We start from the raw sequence: 23,644 nt of genomic DNA, 5'->3' as shown, positions 1-23,644 counted from the left end.
AGTCAAGGGACAGCTTCATAGAAGGAAAACTGTTCTGTAATTGTATTTATTGAAAAAATAAATGCATTCCTGCACAGTAGATGATGTTAGACAGGACAACATTTATCATGCCATGATAGTTTGTCTTTTCTACTGTAATTTTAGTTCCCTCCTTATATTTTGAGGGGAAAATTCCGCCAATATTACAATATATTACAACTTCCACCATTCTTGCAGTGGCACTTGCTGAACGCACTGGAAGAGAATTTCTGAATAAATGAGAACTCCTAAACGAGTTATATCAACATTTTGCTTTGGGGAAATGAATATAATAAGAGCAATAAAATAACCTCAGATACACTTTGGGAGGCTTATATCAGCTGTATTCAGTTTTTTATACAACACAGAAAAACAATCTTGTGTCCAACAACTTCCCCTATTGTCAGTCTGTAGTGATGACAGGTACTGCCAGCTGAAATCCTTTCTCTTCTTCTCAGTGTCCTTGTCTGGCTCTAGTTCCATCCAATCAGGTTATGTAGGCTTCTGGATTTATGTAAAGAAAGAAAGAAAAACAACAAAGAGTTTCATCAGTTTCAGGATTCCCCTTTGTCCTGGGTTTACCAGTAGCCTTTTTTCTCCTTAGTAGCTGGTGCAAGCTCTGTGTTTTGACTTCCAGCCTGGGAACAGAGCTGATAACACCAATTGTTTTTAGTTGTTGCTAAGTAATGTTTACTCTGGCCAAGGACTTTGTGAGTCTCATGCTCTGCCGGGGTTGAGGGGAGGCCGGGAGGAGGCAGAGACAGGACACCTGACCCAAGCTAGCCAAGGAAGTATTCCATACCACAGCACGTCATGCCTGGGGAGGTAACTGGGAGTTACCCGGAAGGGCATGGTCTCTCTTCCGGGGGTTCCGGGGGGTCAAATTCATTCGGTGGCAGTATCGTATTCTCTTCTCTTGTTATCTTCTCTTATCATTATTATCATTGGTGGTAGCAGTAGTGATTTGTGTTATACCTTAGTTACTGGGCTGTTCTTATCTCAACCCATGGGAGTTACATTCCTCCTGGAGGGTTGGGGGGGGGGGGGGAATGAAGGAAAGAAAGAGGGAGGAAAAAAAAAGGAGGGGGGGGGAGTGAATGAACGAGCTTTGTGGTTGGGTTTAAACCACGACAGCCTTGAAGATAATGGAGTTCATACAGAATATCAGGCAAGGACGAGAAGGAACAGGATTTACATAGGTAGCATGAGCAAAGAGCTCTCCAAGTTTGCATCAGAAAGGACCAAACATATCATTACCTAATCAAGGAGTTTATATTTGTTTATTTAAAATATCAAACACTTCTAAGGTTTGATCAAAATTCTTGCTTAAGTTACAGCCCTTTGATCTTCCTTCTCTAAGGAAATACTGTCTTCCACATTCAACATTTTAACTAATTGCACATAGTCTTTTTATTTTAACACCAATAAACATACCTTCAAAACAACACACTGATTTCTCAGCAGTTGCATAAAAGATTACTACACTAATGCAAAGAAAACTTTGTTATGTAAGTGGATATAAACATCTACAGGTTAGCCCAGAAAGTTCAATCAGTACTTTGTGGCATCCCTAAAATGCAGTCTGTAAAGGGATGGGAAAAAACACTGGAAAACTGATTAGTAGGCCAGAAAATACAGTTTGGTTTTTCTTGCTTTTCTTTAATTCTAGTCTAGTATAAATGGTGGGTGAATTTTATTTTATTATAAAATTCCTACTCTGCTATAGTGGTTATTTAGGTTTGATGTCACAGCCTTACTCTTTGATGAAGACAAAGTGGACAAATTGTTTTCTACTATTTTTTCTGAATGCCTTGAAACTTAAAATATTTTTAATTCGAAATATGAAGTCTGACCTATGCAAGTTATCACTGATTTCAGTGATCACAGCATTAGGCCACAGTACACGTGACCATGAGCATTACATACATACAAGCACATATGTAGCGGTGATAAATGTGATGGAATAGAGAGCTATGTGATAAATTGTGTAACCATGTGATACGCCAATTTGTTACACACCTTTGACTATTTTACTGCCCTCTGCCCATTAATCCTTCTCTCCCAGGGCTTCCTCTGACACTTCAAACCTTGGAGTAGATTCACACATTACAACAAAGAAATGAAACTTCTTTTAGAGTGCTTCTTTCCTCTTTCACTGGAGGTAGGATTTAATCTTGAATTACACCCACCCAGTGTAGGGAAGGCAAAATCAGTCCAATGACAGCTTGCTTAGGTGTAAAAATGTCACGTCTCTAAATGGGGGGGATCATTCTTATAATAGATGAAACTACTGAGACATATTTTTTTCAAGCATGATGTACATATGGATAAAATAATATTTTTGAAAAGGACTAAAAAGACTACTGAAATGGTACAGACTGGAAAATTCCAACCATAATATCAATCAATATATTTTGAAAATTCTTTTAGTTAACATTTTGAAAGTTTTCTGTAGCACACCACAGTATTGTGCACTCCATAGCTGTTACATGTATCAGATTTTGTTGGCAATTAAAGAATGAATTTTTTAATGGATTTTTGATTTTGTAATGGGGCAACTATTTTGAACTAGGATATATGTTTATATCACAGACATCTGTATGTGGTTTCTCCATAAGAAATATGTAGTTTATGTTAATAAATGAGTGTAAATTACCAGAATAAACATTATGGTAATTAAGAAATCATAACAATTCATGTGCTTTATAGATGTAAATAGACATTTGTGAGTGATCTTGCTTAAAATGTATGAGCAGATTAAGAGAGGGAAAAAAACTTTCTCTGTACTTGAAACCTCTTTTTGATTTAACTCATTGTATTTACTACTTTCTCATATTGCCTTTCTGACTCCCATCTTCAAAGGTAACAAAATCAGACTAGATGTGTATCACATTTTCAAAACATTTTTTCACCAACAAACCACTTTAGTGTGGACATTATTCTGTCATTCTGTTTTTATAAATTATATGAAGTGGGTTTGAGGAGTTTCTAAAAATCCTTGAATATTCTATCTGAGGTTTGCTCCATTTTAAATCATTATATTCCAAGAGACTTTATAGCTAGAGAGAAAAAAAAGCAGTTTTTAGTAAATGATAAGAAACATAGACTTTACGTGGTAATGCATTGATTTGTATGGGTGAAACTCTGTAAAAGCTTTTTGCAGTGTACTTAGCATCAGTGCCTTAGTCTGTGAACATACTTCCAAATTAAATTTGAGCTACTGGGTGGAAAGTAATCTTTCTAGAAAATGTGACCACTTGTAAGAAAAGTCTATGTATTTTCGATTCTCATGACTATATCTTTAGCTCTATCCCCAGAAACAGATACTGTCTGAAAAATGAGCCAAGTTATAAATACTGATAGATACTTATTTTTTGGTTTACCTGACTTTTTTTTGTGATTTTAATTGTTAAATGTTAATTTACCTTAACATAATGTTTGTATGTAGCACAGGCACACACATGCACTGCAGTGGATGTCTACAAAGCAAGTTACTTCTAACTTTTTGTATAGAAATTCCGTATGTTAAAAAAAAAAGAGAATCAAATTTTGTGGCTTTCCTTCCAGTATCAAGGACTCTTTGTTGTACTGTGTGGCTGATCCGACAAAAATAAGAAAAAAATAGCAACTGCAGCTGGTCAGAGCTTCCAGATGAATAGCTTAGCCAGCTGCAAATTCGTGACTTCGTCTGGTTTCCAGGGTCTTGTGTATGCCTCTGGTTGTTGCCTGTAGAATGTGTTTTAATCCTTTGAACCATTAAAAAATATAGCCACCAGTATATCAGCTCTGGATAGAGACTTTGTTTATTATGCAAAATAGTTGTTTTGTATTATGTCTTCAATAAAAAGAAAATTACCTTTGACATGAATAGGACGCTTACCAAAAATTTGGAGGAACAATAGCATTAACCATGCCCTGCACAGATGGAATTGTGGTGGATGAATTCTAATGTGTCCTGAATTTTGTTAGGTAAATGATTAAAAAGAAAATATATAGTAACAATAACCTGAAAAATCAGGAAGTTATAATCTGAAGTTCTATGAATCCAGCTGTAACTTCCCGATTCTAACTGAAATCAAGATGTCTTCTTGGTTTGTTTTATTGACATGCAGTGACTTTTGTAGTTATAGTGTAGACACACTTGTATACTTTCTAAATAAAGAAATCTGTGAAGAATATAATTAGTTGACTTTGACCAAGAAGCTCAGAGTGAAGACCACCAGTAAATGCTTAAGTTAAGACTGTTATACTCTTGTTTAAGAAGGACACAATGATGCAGCTTATGGGCTGCATGACAGAACCCATAGGCTAAGGTAGCATGTCTCTTTGAGTCCAGCAGTCAAGAATGTAGAATTACACTGTAAGTGAACTAGAAAAAGATTTCTCAGGATTTAATTTTATGGGTTTGAAATTCATGGCTTTTGTGTTAGTTCAAATAGATCAGTTATTGGTTTTCAGTCTGAGAGAAATAAAGGATAAATTATGATCCACAATGTATTAAAAAAAAGGACTTTCTCAGCTTCCCATTATGCAGAATTTATTATCAGCAGAAACTGTGCACCAATGCAGTCAAGAGAATTCACAATCCAGAGCTGTGTTTTTGAGTTTCTTTGTTGTATGTTGTGGTCAGACACACACTTCAGTTCACACCCCACTCTAGTCTATTACATTAAAGATGGAGAGAGAGGGTGTACTGTATCTAAATAATTATTTCAAAGCTTTTAATTTAGTATAAGCTACCTAATTACTTCATGATATCTGTATGTAGATTTCTGAATAAACACTTTGGAATGCTGTAACCTTTGGCAATAAGTTTAATATCATTTGGGGTATCATGAAACACTATAATCAAGATTATTTTAGGAGAGCTGGAAAAAGAGAATGTTGGAATTGTAAAATCAAAAGAAGGTCAGTTATAATTTCAATCTTAAACTTTGAGTTAGGCTTACAACTCCCATTATTATTCTCAGATCTGTGAAGTTGAATCCAGTATCATCTCATTTACTGTGCACAGCAAATGAGATGGTGGAAAAATGCTCTGATACCCTTGCTTCTTCAACCTCTACTTTTATTTTTATTTTAATCCTATATAAGTAGAAAGAAATCAGGACAAAACAGTAAGTTTTCTTTAACAGTGTTGATGTTGCAGATCCATCTGCTGTTCCGAGCAATTCAGGAATAGTACTGAAAAAATGCAAGCTATGTTTAATAAAAATTAATGCAAAGTTATGTATCCTTGTGGTGAAATATTAAATACAGCAAAGCTGAAGGGCACAAGATCTAGTGAATGGACTCTGACTTGCATGTTAAGTTAATGATAGCTCTTGTCTCAAATCTCCTTTGCAGTATAAAACAGAAATGATGGTACAGTAACTTTGAAGGGAGTAAGATGAAGGTTCTGAAACAGTATGAAATGTTTAATTGCACATGTATCAAAAGCAAATCTAACCATGAAGTCATGGGCCCTGAAGAAATGATTGACAGTTTGAACTGTCACTTCACAAAATCCTCGTATACATGCTTAAAGGCTAGAAACAGAGGTTAAGCTCTGCTTAAAATGAAGAAACACCTGTGAAATAAGCACAGGGTTTATTATTGAAAACAGAAGTCGTGGGTTTTTGGCCTTTCTTCTTAGATTCATCGCACTAAAGGAAAAAAGATATCTTTTCTGTAAGGATGCAGAGAAAATTTTAGTTCAAATGACTTGAAACCTGACCGAGGCACATTTAACAAGGAATTTGTACAGTATGGTACAAATAAAATAAAATATCAATCTGTAAAATTAAGAGCCTATCCTTCATAACAGAGTAAAATTTTCAAATAGACCTCACATCAGCTTCAAAAATTGTTGGTACTGCTTGTATGTACAGGCTTACTTTGTATGCATCTGTGAATGAATTCTTGGATTTGAAAACTTACATATGAAAAAAAGTGTCATGCATAGACATAAAAAATGGTTGTAAAAATATCTATTACCTTTTAGTATAGTTCAGCTTTCTAGGAGGCTCTAGACCCACAAAGAAACATTCCTAGTGTGAAAAGTGAAGATCTTGGGTAAGAGAGTTACTGAAAGACAGTGCTGCTTCATTGTGATATGTTCAGGCCAACTCAAGTTTCAAATTGCCTTACTGACTGAAATAATCATCTTTTAAAGCTGAATATTGGCATTTGGTGGTGAGGCAAGTGGATAATGAAGCAATAATTTTCAGTGTGAAGTTCAAAAAATCAGTAATACCTCCCAGTGACATACAGAATTTCATCACTCTGAAGAGCCTACATTCAAAATGATTTAAAACAGGGTTTTATAATGGAAAAGTCCATTCTCAATTTAGAAACTTTTTTATCATTAACAGATATTTAATTGGTGATTAGGATGCCATAAAAGCAAGAAGTCGGATAAAAGCAAGAAGTCGGAAACAATCTAAAGTCTCTTCCCAGAATGTAGGAGATGTGAGAACTTTGTAATTACGTGAAATATTTACTTTTTGGGGTTTTTTTTTTAATCTTTGCATGATACACAGACTATTTCTGAGGTTTTAAACTATCCTTATTGCAAATTTATGTAGGAATCTCCCTTCTGAAACTACAGGCTATTAAGAAATTCTTTCAGAATGCAGGATGGAGTCTGTAGGATGGAGTCCTGTTTCTTTTGCTCTTTTAGACTATGTCATGTACCAGATGTGTATGTCTTCCTAAAATATCTTAATAATACACTCAGTGTATATATGACAGATGTAAAGAATGACTAGATGATTGGTATTTTAGCAAATACCTCTGAATTCGGGAGATGTTGAGAAAAAATCTCTTTTCTTTCCTGTATAGAAAGGAAAATTGGTAATCAGGTTGTAAAACAACATAGCCTCACACCCATCTTAAAGACCATTGACATTTAAGAGTCCTTCTGACTTCTCCTCTAAGACATATATTTTATCTACAGTACTCCATTTGCTTCTCATGCTCTTTTAAAGCCTCTCTCTGATTGACCGTAAGTAGTCTGTGTTGGCTTTGCATGGTGTTGAATGCATGGTACCTCTCAAATCCCAATCACTGTCTGTATAATGCACATTTTATAGTCACATTTCAGTGTTGCATGTGACAACAGGAAAATTCAAACTATCCTTTTCTTATGCATCAGAACTTGGAGCAGACACATGAAGCAGCGGCTGCTTCTACTAATAGGCCAGCTGTAGCATAGATACAGTGAGACTGAAAATAGTGTCTGGCTACTTAATTAACCTCCCTTCACCACCCAAATTTGAAGTAAAATTAACAAATGATTTAGGTCAGGTGTGCCCTATTAGTCTCTCTTAGGTCAGGTGCAACTGGCTAATTGTGACAAATGCACTTTAATTGCCGTCAATCTAGTTAGATAGCTTTGTGAAAAATCAACTTTTTTATTAGACTCAGCACCCGTCATTGTCCCTTGGTGTAATCAGCATTTCCGTTTCTGGCTGAATTTCAGGTTTTAAAAAGCAGCACAGTGGTATTGAGCTATTCTACTGGTAACCATTGTGATACCATCAGAGAAAATTATCTTTCTGGTCAGTATAGGCTGTAAAGTAAACTCTTACAACCCCCTCCTGTTTTTGCAGGCAGGCTCCTGTATCAGGTAGAAGGGGTAGCAGCTGATATGCAAACAATACTAAAGAGATGCTTCAAACCAGGTAGACATTGGAGTGCTGGCTTTTCACTCCATACTGCCACTGAAAACACAAAAGAATGGCTGTAAATAGCAGTGGAGATCCAATGGGAAGTGGGCTGTAGGGGGTCAAGAACTGCCCAGCACTGCAAATAGCACTCCTGATAGCTTCACCTGGAACCTGTCAGGGAATGGAAATATATGATTAAGATGTGGGTAAAGAGGGAAGGGATTAAACAGGCACATGTGGTAACAGATGTATCTTGTAAGGGAGACCAGTAATCGCAACAGAAATCAAGGAATTTGGTATGGGCTGAGAGACTGTTGTGGCCAGTAAGTCTTGCTTCTTAAGTGTTACAGCTGTTTACCATTGGCTTTCATACTGTGTTTGGCATTTGTTATGATTTTCCTTTATGTAGGAGCCTCGTCTTGTTTTCAGAGTTACAGATGAGGATAGAAATTACATAATTAGATTTTAAATACAGTTTCTTTTTGAAAGGATCCTAGATGTGTCACTTTCCCAGCTAAAGGAGCTGTCAGGCTTTTCTGCTGCATACACAAGCAGGTACAGCTAATATATCAGCGGTGTGTTTATACACACACACACACGCATACACACACATATATTCCTGGGTGGCTTAATTGTCAGGGCTTAGGCAAAGATGCTAGCATTTTTGTTTTGTCCTTGGCATCTGGCGACAGGATCTCTAGCTGGAGCCAGTTTTAGTATCTCTTTTCATCATTCCACAGTAAGAAAGGGATAAAGACTGACAAAAGAATTCAACAGTATGTGTAAAATTAATTGCTAATTCTGTGATTTGGATACCAGTCAGTGAATTGGTCAGTACCTCTGATACTGTTTATTTTCCTTGTGCATATGTCCCTGTGGAGTAACTGTTCTTCAAAACTGTCTTTTTAATCATTAAGTTTGCTTTCTGTTACCACCATTTTGTGCTCTATTCAGGTGCAGCCTGTTGTTGTTGAAGTCAGGGACTTATTCCTTTTCCTGTTTGGTCTTTGCTTTGTCATCTCAGTCTTAAATATGGAAATCTGAAAATATCTAGTTTTCTTTGTAAAGGCCAAACATAATACTTTACTGGTTTAGTAGTTATGTCATAATTTTATTGGTGACAAGATGGTCTTCACATTTCTGCAGAAGGTAAGATGGTAAATGTGAGCACAGAGCTGTTTTTCATGCATGTCTTTTACTGAGAAAATTTCTCTTTTGGTGATACTTTGAGTACTATACATATATAAATACCCTACAGCAAACAAGCTGAATGTGAGTTATAGTTTATCTCAGTGAATAGAACAAAAATCTAGTTATTACATGGTGAAATTTTCTGTTGTCTAGAAACAATTAAAAGTATCTTATTGATTTCATCTTTCTTATGAGTTAATAATGTATTTTTGGTACTTGCATCATCAGGTTTTGACATTAGCTAGTACAGTTATTAGTCATCTATATATAAATGTTTGGATAGCTGAAAAGCTGAAAAAGGTTTTGGCACCTCAGAATCTGATAAGCAAGTAGAGTAATGAAACGAAGACACCTGAAATAAGGCACTGTTCAGACACTTTAATCTTAAACTAGCATACAAGTAATAGTGGTCTTGGTAAATATTTCAAAGTTTAAACTTCTTACAAGAAAGATAAGTTATATGTTTTGAAGGGTATTGAAGTCTTATTTTGTTTAAGACTTGTCCTAATTCTGAAGTAGACTGAATTTCACATGATTAGAGAAGAATAGTGAAGAACAAATTTTTTTCTTCCAGTTGGTATTTTGTCCCTTATTACCTACAGCTGATACCTACAGCCTCACATCAATTCCCTTTTTTTTTTAAAGAAATGTTGAACATGAATTAGTTTGAGGGTTTTATTTATTTACACTTCTATTCCTCCCAAGTGAGTGTAATACTCTGCAGGACTGGGTTTATTGTAACTATCAGGTTCTAATCTAATTACATAATAAATTAATTTATCCCCAGAGTTGTTAAAACAAATTTAGAAAGACATTTTTTTGCCTTGAATATTCCATTAAAATTGTCTCCTGGCTTTATTGCTTAAAAATGTCTTTCAAGAAGACAGTTGAAAATGAAACTATCCTTTTTCTTTTCACTTAGAATTGAAAACATGTATTCTGTCTCTGAGTGGAGTCTTACTCCAGCAGCTCACAGTGATAGGCTAATACTCTGGAACAGATCACATACTTGAAAACGCCAACCATAATAGAAAAAAGAAACCTCGAAAAAGAGAAGGTTGACCAGAGGTACTGTGGGGGCTCTTACGCTTTCTGGGCTCTTCTGCAGCAGCCAGACCTGAGGTAGGAGCATTGCACTATTCTTGAAAGTCTGTTCTGTCACTTAGCTGCCATTCATACACCTCCAGATAAACAGCCTAATGTTAGTTCTTTTTGCCAGCCTAAGATAACAGTTTTTTATTACTGGGACTCTGCTGGAATGCTTTTCCTTTGTTATTCCTTAAAATGTTAGAGGATCTAGTCTAAAACTTGTTAAACTTCTGGCAAAGCCTTTCTCACTCAGCTGTTAAAAAGGTTTGAAAATATACTTTTTTTTTTTTTGCCTCTCATTGCTTGTCAGTCAGAGACAAAAGGGAGAAGTAACCACAACTTCTACCATCAAAATTGTAATTTAAAGCACATATTGGTTGCTAAAGCATGTTTTCAAATCTGTATTTTGAGTAGTGCTGAGTTTCTTGATAATTAAACCTGCAGTAATACATGAAAATACTTCAAACAACTGTGTTAAAACCTCATCTAAATTTACAGTAAATGGCTTCATTATCTGGTATTAGAAGAAAGTCAGAGCCTGTATTACGGTAAATAACTGTGATTCCTTGGTCCAGCTGGACTCTATTGTGCGTGTGAAAAGGTAGTTTACCAGACAATTTGAGCAATGGGAAGCCTTGGGGAAGCTGTTCTTTCTTGTGCGTGTGACTATTGATGTAATAGTATACTGTGTCACATCCTGTTTGCCTCTGAAACAAAACCACTCTGCTTTTGCAAAAGGAACTGTAAGTAGATTCTCACAAAGGCCAAATCCATTTACAGTCGAAATGTGTGCTTAACACAGGTTACAAGGTCTAAAATCTTGGCTACAACATGACACTTCAGCCTTGTATCTCTTGAGGACAGATGGTCAGTTAACTGACCTGAACTGAAACTACATTTTGGGGGTCAGACAAGAAAGAAGTTAATCACTGGTGGTTCTTTTGGAGAAAGAAGGATAATACTTGCCTTAATTAGTAACAATTAGAATTAAGTGAAAATTGACAGGATAGGAGTATGTTGTTTACCCATTAAAATACAAAAATGTGGAAATATTTAGGTAACATGCAGTACTTCCTCATCTTGTTACTAGTGCAACTGTCTGAATATTATTAAATATTGTTATAAGTTCTTATACATTTCACAAAGTACGTACAGGAAGTATTACAAAATGAAAATATTGCAGAAATGCTCTACTGTTAGTGTAATTTACATTACTTAGTTTATATTTATTTCAAAAAGCATGATGCTTTACTTTAGACAGTCTTGGGTACCTATGAAGTCTTTCAGATTTTGGGATGTCTTTTTAAATGTAAATTTACTCATTTTTCCAATTTCAGACAAACAATATTATTCTCTGTTTTATTGATCATCTAAATCCATGTTTAATTGTTGCGTATGAACTAAATAGTTCTTCCTCAATTAGACAGTACTTGTTTCTGGTATTAAGTGAATATATGAACAGGTACAATGGTTTCATTGGTGTAGGCATTGACATAATGTAAGTTCTGTTTTCTTCCAAGTTCTCATCTGTAATTTGTGAGGCTATAAAAAGCTGTTCTAAATGATCTCTGTAGTGTATTATTCAACAGTGTCATGCTTCCCTGACACAAAATTCAGTCTAGATTAAGCATAGGGTATAATATTAATTTGGAGAGAAACAAAAAAAGTATTTGTGTAATTAAGCTTACTGAATTTTGTTCTTGCAACTATAAAAATTTTCCTTACCTTCAACACACACACACAAAAAACTAGAATACATGCTACTAACCAAAACAAATGGACAAGAATTGAACAGAATGATCAGATGTGCTTTATCCCTTCCAAACCAAAGCTTTGAATTGGCTTGCCAAACAACTTAATGTTTGGGTTGTGTTCAGAAATTAAAATTAAGCTGTGGTCTGCAAAAGGGCTTCTGCTTCAAATAGCATACGTTTTTTCTTTCTGTTCTTTATGGGAAAGCAATTGTACTAAACTGCAGACATGAAGAGCTGCCATTCAGTAGTTGCTGTAGAAGTAGCAGAAAACTATTTAGTTAACCTTGTTTATGTTAAGAACCAGAATGCATATGTGAAATACTGAATATTCTGTTTGGATGAAGTAACTCATGTAATTAGTGGTTCTTGCATACCGATACGGTTTGAATATGTGTTACGGTAGACAGTACAGCATGTTCATTAGATTTTCTCCTCTGTCCTCTATTTTTATTTTTTTTTTCTAATGGAACAAATAGTTCCTGAACTGTACCTAGCAGGTACCATTCAGTAGGCTAACCACTTCTATCAAGTTGGGGAAACAAGATGCTTTTAGTGATTTTACAGTATGTGCACATAACCTGCTTTTCTGTTAATTAGGTACGGGAAAGGTAATCAGAATTCAAATTCGCTGAAACTCACTGTTGGGACTTCTGCTTAAAAGCCCTAAAACTTCCATACATATATACTGTTCTGCCTTTAAAATGGTTCGCAAGTTTAATCACCAACTAGAATTGATTTTGCAGCTCAAATGGGACCAACACATGGCTGCGACTTCTTGTCAGATCTCCCTGTGAACAAAACCACTGTGGCTGTAAGTTTTAACAGAGTGAAAAAGACCCAAATTTGCCTGCAGTAAAAGTCTCCACATTGTCTCTGTCCTAAGGACACTGACTTTTCCATAAGTGCACAGAATTCAAACAGTTTAATTATAAATAAACTGATGTGGTTAGCTTAGTTCCTCAGTCTTTGTGGTACGTAGCAATAAAAAAATTGTCAGATGCCTTGATCTGATTATAGCAACAAAGTAGATTTCCTGTAACATCTTGTCCTGTGCTTGTTTACTTACTCTTTTTTTTAAGAGGATGGGCCTAATGGAAAATGGTACAGCCTTTCAGGAATGTACATCTTACTTGAGATATGATGCACTTTGTTGGCTAAAGCCAGTGAGCTTTAGTCCATTTGAGGTCATTATTAATTGTTCCTTGAATAGTTTACAGAAATAGCTGGAGACATAAACAGTATTTTTTCAGTAAGCTGTTAGCAGTTGGCTTGTCTAATATTCTTTTTTCTTCCTTTTACCCCAAAAGAACAAAAGATAATACTATTTGGTCAAACCCTGATAAATCAATAACTTAATGCGGTTAGTTATACTTACTTAGTGCAGTTAATATTAAGAGCTTGTAGGAGTTTCTTTGTATTTACTTCTTTATTCCCCTATCAGCCATTAAAGAACATTCTCATTTTCCACATGAAAGCCTCAGGAGCAATTTCACAGCACAGACCCAACAAACTGAACATCACAAGATTAACTGACTATACTACCTTGCATTGCTAGTTTGGCTCTGCCTGTAGGATTTAAATTTGCACTACCCTTCTGAACAACCAAAACCAATTTAACTACATCCCAAATGCTTCATAGAGAGAGTCTTTTCAATTTCTTCCTTTCCTAGATTGCACGTTCAAAGTAATTTCTCCTAAATTAAATGTCATTTGGTTGTATTAGAATAATCAGGACAACTTCAGATTTTAATAAGCAAAGTTATTTTAGACTAAAACTATAGAGATGGGTTTAAAAAAAAACAAACCCACCACAAAAACCAACCAAACAAACAAAAATCCCCACAAAACCAACTGCAAAGTCTCAAGGCACAGGGAACAGAGGTAGCAGTGCTATAAACACATAATCATATGCAAACATCCTACATTTTTCAGCCCTGCTAAAATATAAACTAGGTTGGAAATTTTGAAATTGTTAATTTAAACGAGAAATAAAATCCTATATTGCTTGACGTCAAACAGTGGTTCTTTCTTAGGCCCCACAGGCAGGCATTTAGTTTTAATAAACCTTATTTTTAACATAATAAAATACTATAAATGTAAACAATGTATGAAAGCATTGAAAAATCACGGGCAGGCTCTGTATGTTTTTGAAAGTATGGCAACTTTCATCAGATGATCGAGATACTTAGAAAATGTTTTCTTTTTCCAGAGAATCTTTGATAAGTTGTACTAAATAAGATGATAGAGCAGTTACTCAGCCTTCCTAATTTCATCTAATGTTTCATAATTACCTTTTTAAAGCACTTGTCCTCCTGTCACAATTTCTTAGTCCTGCTGTTTCATTGGAACAATTAGTTTTAAATACACCAATATTGCAGACATTATTTAAAACTACATTTTGCTGTTTGAGTAGGACTGAAGAGTTATGTTCCCTAATGGCCATTTTATTTGTTTCCAGGTTTTTCCATTAATTTATCAATCTCCTTCCTGAACTGCATTTTTAGTAGCCTGCATACTGAGGCTTCTTTAAGTTAACAGTTGTGACTTCTAACACTACATTAGTTTGTTGTTTGTTTTTTTTCTTGCTTGTTTGTTTGTTTGTTTTGTTGTTTTTTTTTCTCTTCTATGCTACTTTGCTATTGGCAAGAATCAGTTCAAAAGAGTGCCATGAAGTCTTCACTAAGGGACTGTGATGTTCAGACTCTGGGAATTTAGCCGTGACGGAATCACTGGTGAAATATTCAAAGAGGGAAAGAGCACTGACATTTAAATCCACAAACAGCAGAGCAGTTTGCTGGGACATACAGCTAGAGTGACTGGGACTATTGCATTGTGTTCAGTTAATTCACTGTCTCCTTAAGACTTGAATTCTGTTGTAGTCCAAGGGTGATAAACCATGATGGATTGTGGTTGCAAAGCAAAGCTTTCAAAATTTTGTTGTATGTTTATGTATCTAGTACAATGGAAGTAGGGTGCGGGTGAGACCAGGGAACAACTTGTGTGCATGCATATGACAGGTGTAAGCAGAGAGTGCCTCAGGTCGCTCAGCTGGTGGAAACACTGCATGTGGAAAGAGTCAAATGCATGAGTTGCGGGGCATTCCTCAGTATGAAGAACGGTAAAATGTATTGAGACTCCAATTCTTTATAAAGCAAATTGCCAGAAACTTAATGGTTATCCTATATAATTCAGGATTCATATTTCTATGAATTATGCTTAAATGGCATCTTAGAGAGGATATAGTAGTAATCAAAGGATCAAGAAGTAATAATCCTACAGCAGTGTTTTAGCTGACTAAACAGCTTGCTGTAGCTAAACTTATTAGTAACCTGATAAGCATGTAGGTAACTAATTGTAGGTACTTAATTATGAAGTGTAAACATTAGAATTTGTCTCATAGTTATCTTTTAAACTGAGGGGATTTCTCTCATCAGCCTGAGACTAAGTTAAAGGGAAAAAAAATGCTCTATAATCCACTATCTGTATTTGCGTATAATTTTGTTTGATTTAATCTTGTATTAAACACTGGTACTGCATATGTTGAAACCTAGTTACTTAGAAACACTTTCTTTAAAAGCTATAGCAAACACACATCAAAGTTGCCCACTTTCCCTAGACGCTCTTTTGTCTGTTTTTGCAGTCCATTCATATCTCGGATGCTCCTGGTTGTGCCCTCTGTTTTGAAACAGGAAACAGCTGTAGCGGGCTGCAGGCCAAGAAGAAAGGGGTTTGGGTTATTTATTTTATTTCAGCTGTGATCTCTTATCTAACAAAAGTCTCTGTGTACATGCAGAAATCATAATAATGAAAGCCTGTATGTTATCAGATTGATTGTGAAATGTGACTGCCCCTGACAGCATTAGTTTTCTCTGTCATTTTCCATGATACTCAGTTTCTCCAAAGTCTCCCAGTTCCTACCACAGGCATTGCAGGTCTGGCAGGTTCTGATCTGGTTTTAAACAAACACAAATCTTAAATGAAAGCCCTGAAAGAAACAAGGTGACTCACACTTTTTCCTTTACACGTTTTCTTCTCTTGTTGATTCAGTTGCATCTCTGTGCTTTACACTGCTACCTGGATTGCTGTTCTGGCAACTGCAGAGAGCCAAGACATTAAAGGCATTTGAGTAATGACCCGTCTTTCTCTACCAAAGACATTATCAGGTAATATTGGTTTTCTGACCATTTAGCCTTTTCAGAGGCTTAGTAAGATAGCTTCTACTTATTGCCTAAATAGATCTACAACAATAGACCAGAGGAAATTAAGAAAAACGGAAGCAGTGTTCCTGTTTAGCAGACAGATTTGGGGTCAAAGATACTCGGCTGTGCTTACTGCTGATGTTAGAGCAGTGCACCAGTATCCCAGTCTGCTGTCCTGTAGACTACACTTACCTACGTTATTTTTCCCCAGCATACCTCCACCGTCATGCACGCAAATGCGTGATGGTGCAGATTAGGGAATATGAACTGAAGTTTTTTGTTTACTTTCACTCCTGTAGCAGTCTGAAGTACATGGACAGGGGTAGGAAATGGAATTGGTACAGTATGCAAGCTTAGGCATGCGAGCAAACATTTTTGAGCACCATCTAAATGTTTCTACAAAGATAATGTCTGGAATGGCAAGACTTAGGCAAAGCTGGGTCAGGAGAAAAGCAGATACAGCAGGACAGTTGTGTTAGTGCTGTTAATTCAGGTTCATATGAGTCTTAAAGGAAATATATGTATGTTTTAAGGTTGCTACTGGTTGTTATTTAATCTTGTTTGAATTTTGGGTGAGACTATTTTATTTAAGACTCTACTAAAGTCTAATAGCAATACCAGCTATTTATGTGTTTATCTAGATAGATATCTGGAATACATACATTCAGATAATTAAGCATCATAGCCAATACTACAAAATGCAACATGTTGAGTCAATTTCCAATGGAGTATCTAAGGAGCAAGTCAGTAGAGAATATGCTTTCAGGAGCAGACTGCGCTGTTTGTTTTCCACAGGAGATTCCTGTTTGAGGTTCAAAAGTGCTTAAAGGACTTCAGTTGTTTGTGCTAGTGAAATGGAATAGAAATTGGTCATTAGAGATGTCATCCAAGGTTCATAAAGCATAGCCATAAAATACTAAAACTTCTTCAGCAAAATGTGGAGTGTTCTACCACAAATGTTTCCTTATCTGGAAAGTCTGCCTGGTTATTCATTACAATCATAAAAATAAATCCTGGGTATATTTAACATGCCATTTTTCTTTGCAAATAAATTGAAAATATTTTATATTTTGTACAATAACGTTGACAAATATGTCCATTAAAAAACATAACTTATATCCATGACCAGCATAAACTCTTTCATCTTTTATTTCAGTTTAGCTTTACAACACACCTCTCAAGTAATTTCACTTTCGAGCTTGATCTCTCAATTCTTGATTTGTATGGAGAATATATTTTTAATAACTCACTGAAACTGCTGGGCTTTACTGTTGCCCTTCTGATGATACACAAAGCTCTTGGCTTTCGCTGTCATACATTTTCCAATACATCCATACATGCTTCTATAGAAATATTGTTGGGGGAGCTGGGGAACAGAGAGCCTTTGGAAAAAAAAAAAAAAAACCCACCAAAAACCTCAGTTATTTAAAATATTAATTATTTCTTTTTAGGTTAAACTTTATTATAAACAAGAGCATATTGGTTCTGTCAGTGGGTGAATGATGCAGAACCTACAGAATTTCCTTCACCTGCTTCTTGCTCCAGCCTGTGTGTTAGATACATTTGCAAGAGTTGTCCTTAGGAGGCAAAGTTCCTCATCAGCTTAATGAGGGGGTGAGGAGGTCTCACTTCTACTTTTTTGCACAAGTCCATATGGATTGTATATGTTTTCATTCTGAACTTGCTCCAATTATCTTTAATAAATACACGCATGTTCAAAATGCAGGCTTTAAAGAGAAATGCAACATATGAATGCTGTATATAGTCTTTTAAAAATTGTTAAAATTTTCTGTTTATATACAGAATTTCTATAAAATCACTCCTGAGCATTCTTTTTTGAGGGAAAAAAAAAAAAAATAATGAAGATTTATGTTGAAAAAAAAGCACTGGTCAGTGGTGTTCTCTGCTTCCTCAACTCAAGGTCCAGCAAAGTATGAGTTTCTAAATGTTAGTGAGTTTTGTAAATCACAGAATCACAGAATCCCAAGGGTTGGAAGGGACCTAAAAAGATCATCTAGTCCAACCCCCCTGCAAGAGCAGGGTAACCTACAGTACATCACACAGGAACTTGTCCAGGCGGGCCTTGAATATCTCCAGTGTAGGAGACTCCACAACCCCCCTGGGCAACCTGTTCCAGTGCTCTGTCACTCTTACAGTAAAGAAGTTCTTCCTGATGTTAACGTGGAACTTCCTATGCTCCAGTTTACACCCATTGTCCCTTGTCCTATCACTGGATATCACTGAAAAAAGCCTAGCTCCATCATCCTGACACCTACCCTTTACATATTTGTAAACATTGATGAGGTCACCCCTCAGTCTCCTCTTCTCCAAGCTAAAGAGACCCAGCTCCCTCCGCCTCTCCTTATAAGGTAGATGTTCCACTCCCTTAATCATCTTTGTGGCTCTGCGCTGGACTCCTTCAAGCAATTCCCTGTCCTTGAACAGAGGGGCCCAGAACTGGACGCAATATTCCAGATGCAGCCTCACCAAGGCTGAGTAGAGGGGGAGGAGAACCTCTCTTAACCTACTAACCACACCCTTTCTAATGCACCCTAAGATGCCATTTGCCTTCTTGGCCGCAAGAGCACATTGCTGGCTCATGGTCATCCTCCTATCCACCAGGACCCCCAGGTCCCTTTCCCCTTCGCTACTTTCCAGCAGGTCAACCCCCAACCTGTACTGGTACATGGGGTTGTTCTTCCCCAGATGCAAGACTCTACACTTGCCCTTGTTAAATTTCATCAAGTTTCTCCCCGCCCAACTCTCCAGCCTGTCCAGGTCTCGCTGAATGGCAGCACAGTCCTCTGGTGTGTCAGCCACTCCTCCCAGTTTTGTGTCATCAGAGAACTTGCTGAAGGTGCACTCAGTTCCCTCATCCAGGTCATTGATGAAAATATTAAACAGCACCGGTCCCAGCACCGACCCCTGAGGGACTCCACTAGTCACAGACCTCCAGCTAGATTCTGCGCCATTGACCACAACTCTCTGCCTTCTTCCTTTCAACCAGTTCTCGATCCACCTCACTACTTGATTGTCAAGCCCACACTTCCTTAGCTTATCTATAAGGATGCTGTGGGAGACAGTATCAAATGCCTTACTGAAATCAAGAAAAACTACATCTACCGCTCTACCATCATCCCTCCACCTAGTCACTTCCTCATAGAAGGCTATAAGGTTGGTCAAACATGACTTCCCCTTGGTAAAACCATGTTTGCTGCTCTTAATGGCCCCTTCATCCTTGATATGTCTAGAGATGGAGTCAAGAATAAGTTGTTCCATCACCTTTCCAGGGATGGAGGTAAGGCTGACCGGTCTATAATTACCCGGGTCCTCCTTCTTGCCCTTCTTATAGATTGGTGTGACCTTTGCCATCCGCCAATCCTCAGGCACCTCGCCCGTTTCCCACGACTTACCAAAGATGATGGAGAGTGGCCGAGCAATGACCTCCGCCAGCTCCCTCAGCACCCGTGGGTGCATTCCATCCAGACCCATCGATTTACAGATGTCCAGATTGCATAGCTGATCCCTAACCCAATCTTCATCTACCAAAGCAAACTCCTCCTTTGTCCTGACTCCTTCTGGGGCTATAGAAATCCGGGGCCCTCGGGGAGAGTCTGCAGGAGTAAAGACAGAGGCAAAGAAGGCATTCAGCACCTCTGCCTTCTTCATATCCTCTGTCTCCAGGGCACCCACCTCGTTCAACAGTGGGCCTATATTGCCTCTTGTGTTAGTTTTATTTGCTATGTATTTGAAGAAGCCCTTTCTATTGTCTTTAACCCGACTAGCAAGGTTGAGTTCCCAGGAGGCCTTAGCTGTCCTAATTGCCTCCCTACATCCTCTAACAACTGTCCTATATTCCTCCCAAGCGGCCAGCCCCTCCTTACATAATCCATAGATTCTCCTTTTCCACTTGAGTTTGCCCAGCAGCTCCTTGTTTAACCACGCCGGTCTCTTAGATCCCTTACTTGATTTCCTACTCATTGGGACGCTCCGATCCTGAGCTTGGAAGAAGCGGTCCTTGAATGCTAACCAACTGTCTTGAGCCCCTTTACCGCCTAGTATACTTTCCCATGAGACTTCCCTTAGCAGTTGACTGAAGAGGCCAAAGTTGGCCCTTCGGAAATCCAGAACTGTGGCTTTGCTAGGTATTCTATTCCTCCCACACAGGATCCTAAACTCCACCATCTCATGGTCACTGCAGCCAAGGCTGTCATTGACCATCACCACTTCAACCAGACCCTCCTTGTTGGCGAGTACTAAATCTAGCAGCGCTGCTCTCCTAGTTGGTACGTCCACCATTTGCATTAAGAAATTATCATCAATGCACTCGAGGAACCTCCTAGACTGTGAATGACTGGCTGTGTGAGTCTTCCAGCAAATATCGGGGTAGTTAAAATCCCCCACGACGACTAAGGCATGTAGTCGCGAGGCTACTTCCAGTTGCCTGTAGAAAGCCTCATCAACTCCTTCATCCTGATCAGGAGGTCTGTAATAGACCCCCACAACTGTATCACCCGTGCCAGTCTGTCCCTTAATTCATACCCACAGACTTTCCACTTGATCCTCATCCGACCCCGGACAGAACTCAATACATTCTAGTTGCTCTCTCACGTAAAGAGCAACTCCACCACCTCGCTTCGCTGACCTATCTTTCCTAAAAAGGACATAGCCATCCATGACCACATTCCAGTCATGTGAACTGTCCCACCATGTCTCTGCAATTGCCACTAGATCATAACCTTTAGCCTGCACAAAGACTTCTAACTCCTCCTGTTTATTCCCCATGCTGCGTGCATTGGTGTACAGGCATTTCAGGGAGCCAGTCCTAGTACCCTTTTTCCCCTGCGGGACAGGGTCTAAAAAGCTATCCTTTCCCACAAGTGAAACAAGAGATTGATAGTCCTCCTTAGCCCGCCATCCTTCAATCCCTAGCATGTTCCTCTTGGGCTTGTCCCCAACAGGCCCAGTTAAATCCCCTCCCCCCTTCATAACTAGTTTAAAGCCCTGTCAATAAGCCCTGCTAACTCCTGCCCCAAAACCCATTTTCTTCTCTGGGACTGGTGTATCCCACCTGTCACCAGCAAACCAGGTGTCCCATACAGCATCCCGTGACGAAAAACCCAAACCCCTGCCTTTGGCACCAGTCACGTAGCCATACATTAACCTGCAGAGTCTTCTTATATATCCCTTCACCCTCGCTTGCAACAGGTATGGAGGCAAACACCACTTGCGCTCCAGACCCTTTAACCAGCCGTCCCAGGGCCCTGTAGTCTCTCTTCATTGCCCTTACGTTCCTCGTAATAATTTCGTCACTGCCAACCTGAAAAACCAGCAGCGGGTAGTAGTCAGATGGCTGCACCAGTTCAGAGAGCTTCTTTTTAACATCTCTAATCCGAGCCCCAGGCAGGCAGCAGACCTCCCTGTGGGGTGGATCCTGTCGACAAATGGGCCCTTCTGTTCCCCTCAGAAGGGAGTCACCCACCACAATTACTCTTCTTTTCTTCTTGGCTGGGGAAGTTCTGAGGCATGGGGGTGAGTGACTAGCCCTGGGTGACTCACTAGATAGATTTGCTTCTCCATCTCCATTCACCTGGCCCTGAATTTCCAAGACCTCGTACCTGTTATTCAAGGGCAATTGGGAGGGAGGAAGGGATTGCGAGGGTTTTCGCTTACCTCTCTGAGGAGGAACCTCTCTCCATCCATCCTTGTCCATTAAGCTCTCTCCTTCTGTCTGATGGTAGGAGGGAAGGGGATCCATAGCTTGTTGAACCACTTCCCTCTGCCCTTGCCTTAGGGTGTGGTTCCACCAATCTATTTCACTTTCACACTCTCTAATGGCTCTCAACCTTTCAACATCCTCCCTCAGTTCAGCCACCTGCCTGAGCAGGTCATTTATTTGCTCACAGCGAACACAAGCAGTGTCACTGGCTCCCTCCAATACAAGTGCCAGGCTCAGGCATTCGCTGCAGCCAGAGACCTGCACAGCTGCATGTCTGCAGGAAGGCTCAGTCTGGATACCCACATTAGTACTCACTACAGCTTTCGATCATGTTGTAACCATGATCTATCTGGTCAATCAATCCGTCTACGTCCCTCAGCACTCCTTCCCCCTCCTGTACTCCAGGCGAGTCCTCTCGATGAGGCGGATGGAATGCTTCCCTGCCCGCTCCCCTGCCCGCGCGAACTGCCGCGCGAACTGCCTCGACGCTCTGCCTCGACGCTCTCTGTTTGCCGGCTCTGTTCGCCGCGCTCCCTGGGAAGGTTTTTTAGCCACTCCCAGCTGGTGCCACTCCTCCTGGCTCCGCCCCCTGTGAGTCAGCCCCTCGCGGGAGCTGAGCTTCCGAGTCCTGGGCAAGTCCTGTTGAGGACTTGAGGCTCCCTCCTCAGTGGCTCTTGTCGCTCTGAGTTGAGGCTCCTGGACGCTGATCTCTCCCCTCTCCGCTCCGGTGTTGCAGGCGTCCTCTCTCAAGCTACTCACCTCAGCAACTGATCGAGAGTGGCCCTGGCAATAAAAAGCAACTGAGAGATGCAGAACAGCAAATTTATTGGTAATTTTCTCAGACTTCTATAAAGCTCAAAGTTTTGATGGATTTTTTTTTTTAGCTCATTGTTAAAGCAATGCATAATTTTTATATTAGCACCATACAAGCCACCCCCATTTTTATTCAGGCAGGATATTTTGTTGAGATTTTTCTACACAGCATTACAACCAAGTACCTGTTGCCCTTACATTGTTGCTCATACATTGGAGGGGGAGCTACAAGAAATCTGGAGAGGTACTTTTTACAAGGGTATGTAGGGATAGGGCAAGAGATTGTGGCTTTAAACTGAAAGATGGTAGATTTAGAAATTCTTTACTGTGAGGGTGGTGATGCCCAGGCAGAGGTTGCCCAGAGAAGCTGTGGCTGCCCCATCCCTGGAAGTATTCAAGGCCAGGTTGGATAGGGCTTGAAGCAACCTGGTCTAGTGGAAGGTGTCCCTGCCCATGGGACTGGATGATTTTTAAGGACCTTTCTAACCCAAACCGTTCTATGATTGCTGGAGAGCTAGAAGTCCTGACAATATTTTTTTGCTTTGCTAAGAATTACAATTTCAAATAATATTCTGAGAGATCTGTAAGCAATACATATTTATGGAAAACATAAGCAGCTGAGGAGAAAAGAATTACTTTTGTTTCGGAAAACAGTGAAATCAACTTACCAACTCTATGTGGCTTTTGTGAACTGCAAATCCTGTACTGTGGTCAGTAACTTGCTTGTAGGAAGCTATAAGTAGTATCCGTTAAATTGCATCTTTAATGGACATAACTCGGTTTGATTTGTTTTAAAATGTTGAAATTGTGTGGCAAGTGCAGGGGGTCTGTACACTGTTTGTGTATTGTATTCTAGAGAGGTTCCTTGCGCCCACACTTCAGGAATGAGAAACTCATGTACGACAGCCATATAGAGACCATATAAATAGATGCAGTAGTGTTTGAGTCCTTGTAATGAATCAGTTAGTAGGGAAGCAAGTCTACTTCCCAGGGAGACACAGTAACATGTGAATGTTTGATTCTGCTGTAGTTTGCCAAGAGTGTAAATATTTTTATATGATGATGCACAATATTAGATCATTCCCTGGATTCTTCACCCATGCATTTTGTACAACGAATGCACAGTTTTCAAGCACTCATACCACATACTGAGATGAACCCTGGTTTCCATGTTTCAAGTACTGTCATTGCAGAATAAGCAAGTATCTTAGG

At 38.7% G+C, this 23,644-nt stretch overlaps 1 long non-coding RNA gene across 1 annotated transcript; it reads left to right on the top strand.

Moving 5' to 3' along the window:
- The first annotated feature begins 7,859 nt into the window (after nt 1-7,859).
- LOC136010856 (uncharacterized) lies at nt 7,860-17,714 on the top strand. Its single transcript, XR_010611035.1, has 3 exons — nt 7,860-7,990; nt 15,749-15,864; nt 17,352-17,714. It is a non-coding gene; the product is annotated as an uncharacterized LOC136010856 (long non-coding RNA).
- The last annotated feature ends 5,930 nt before the right edge of the window (nt 17,715-23,644 follow it).

Source organism: Lathamus discolor, chromosome 3 (genome assembly GCF_037157495.1).
Source record: "Lathamus discolor isolate bLatDis1 chromosome 3, bLatDis1.hap1, whole genome shotgun sequence".
Taxonomy (NCBI): Eukaryota; Metazoa; Chordata; class Aves; order Psittaciformes; family Psittacidae; genus Lathamus; species Lathamus discolor.
The sequence above is the reverse complement of the archived record's forward strand: the minus strand, read 5'-3'. Positions and strand labels throughout refer to the sequence as shown.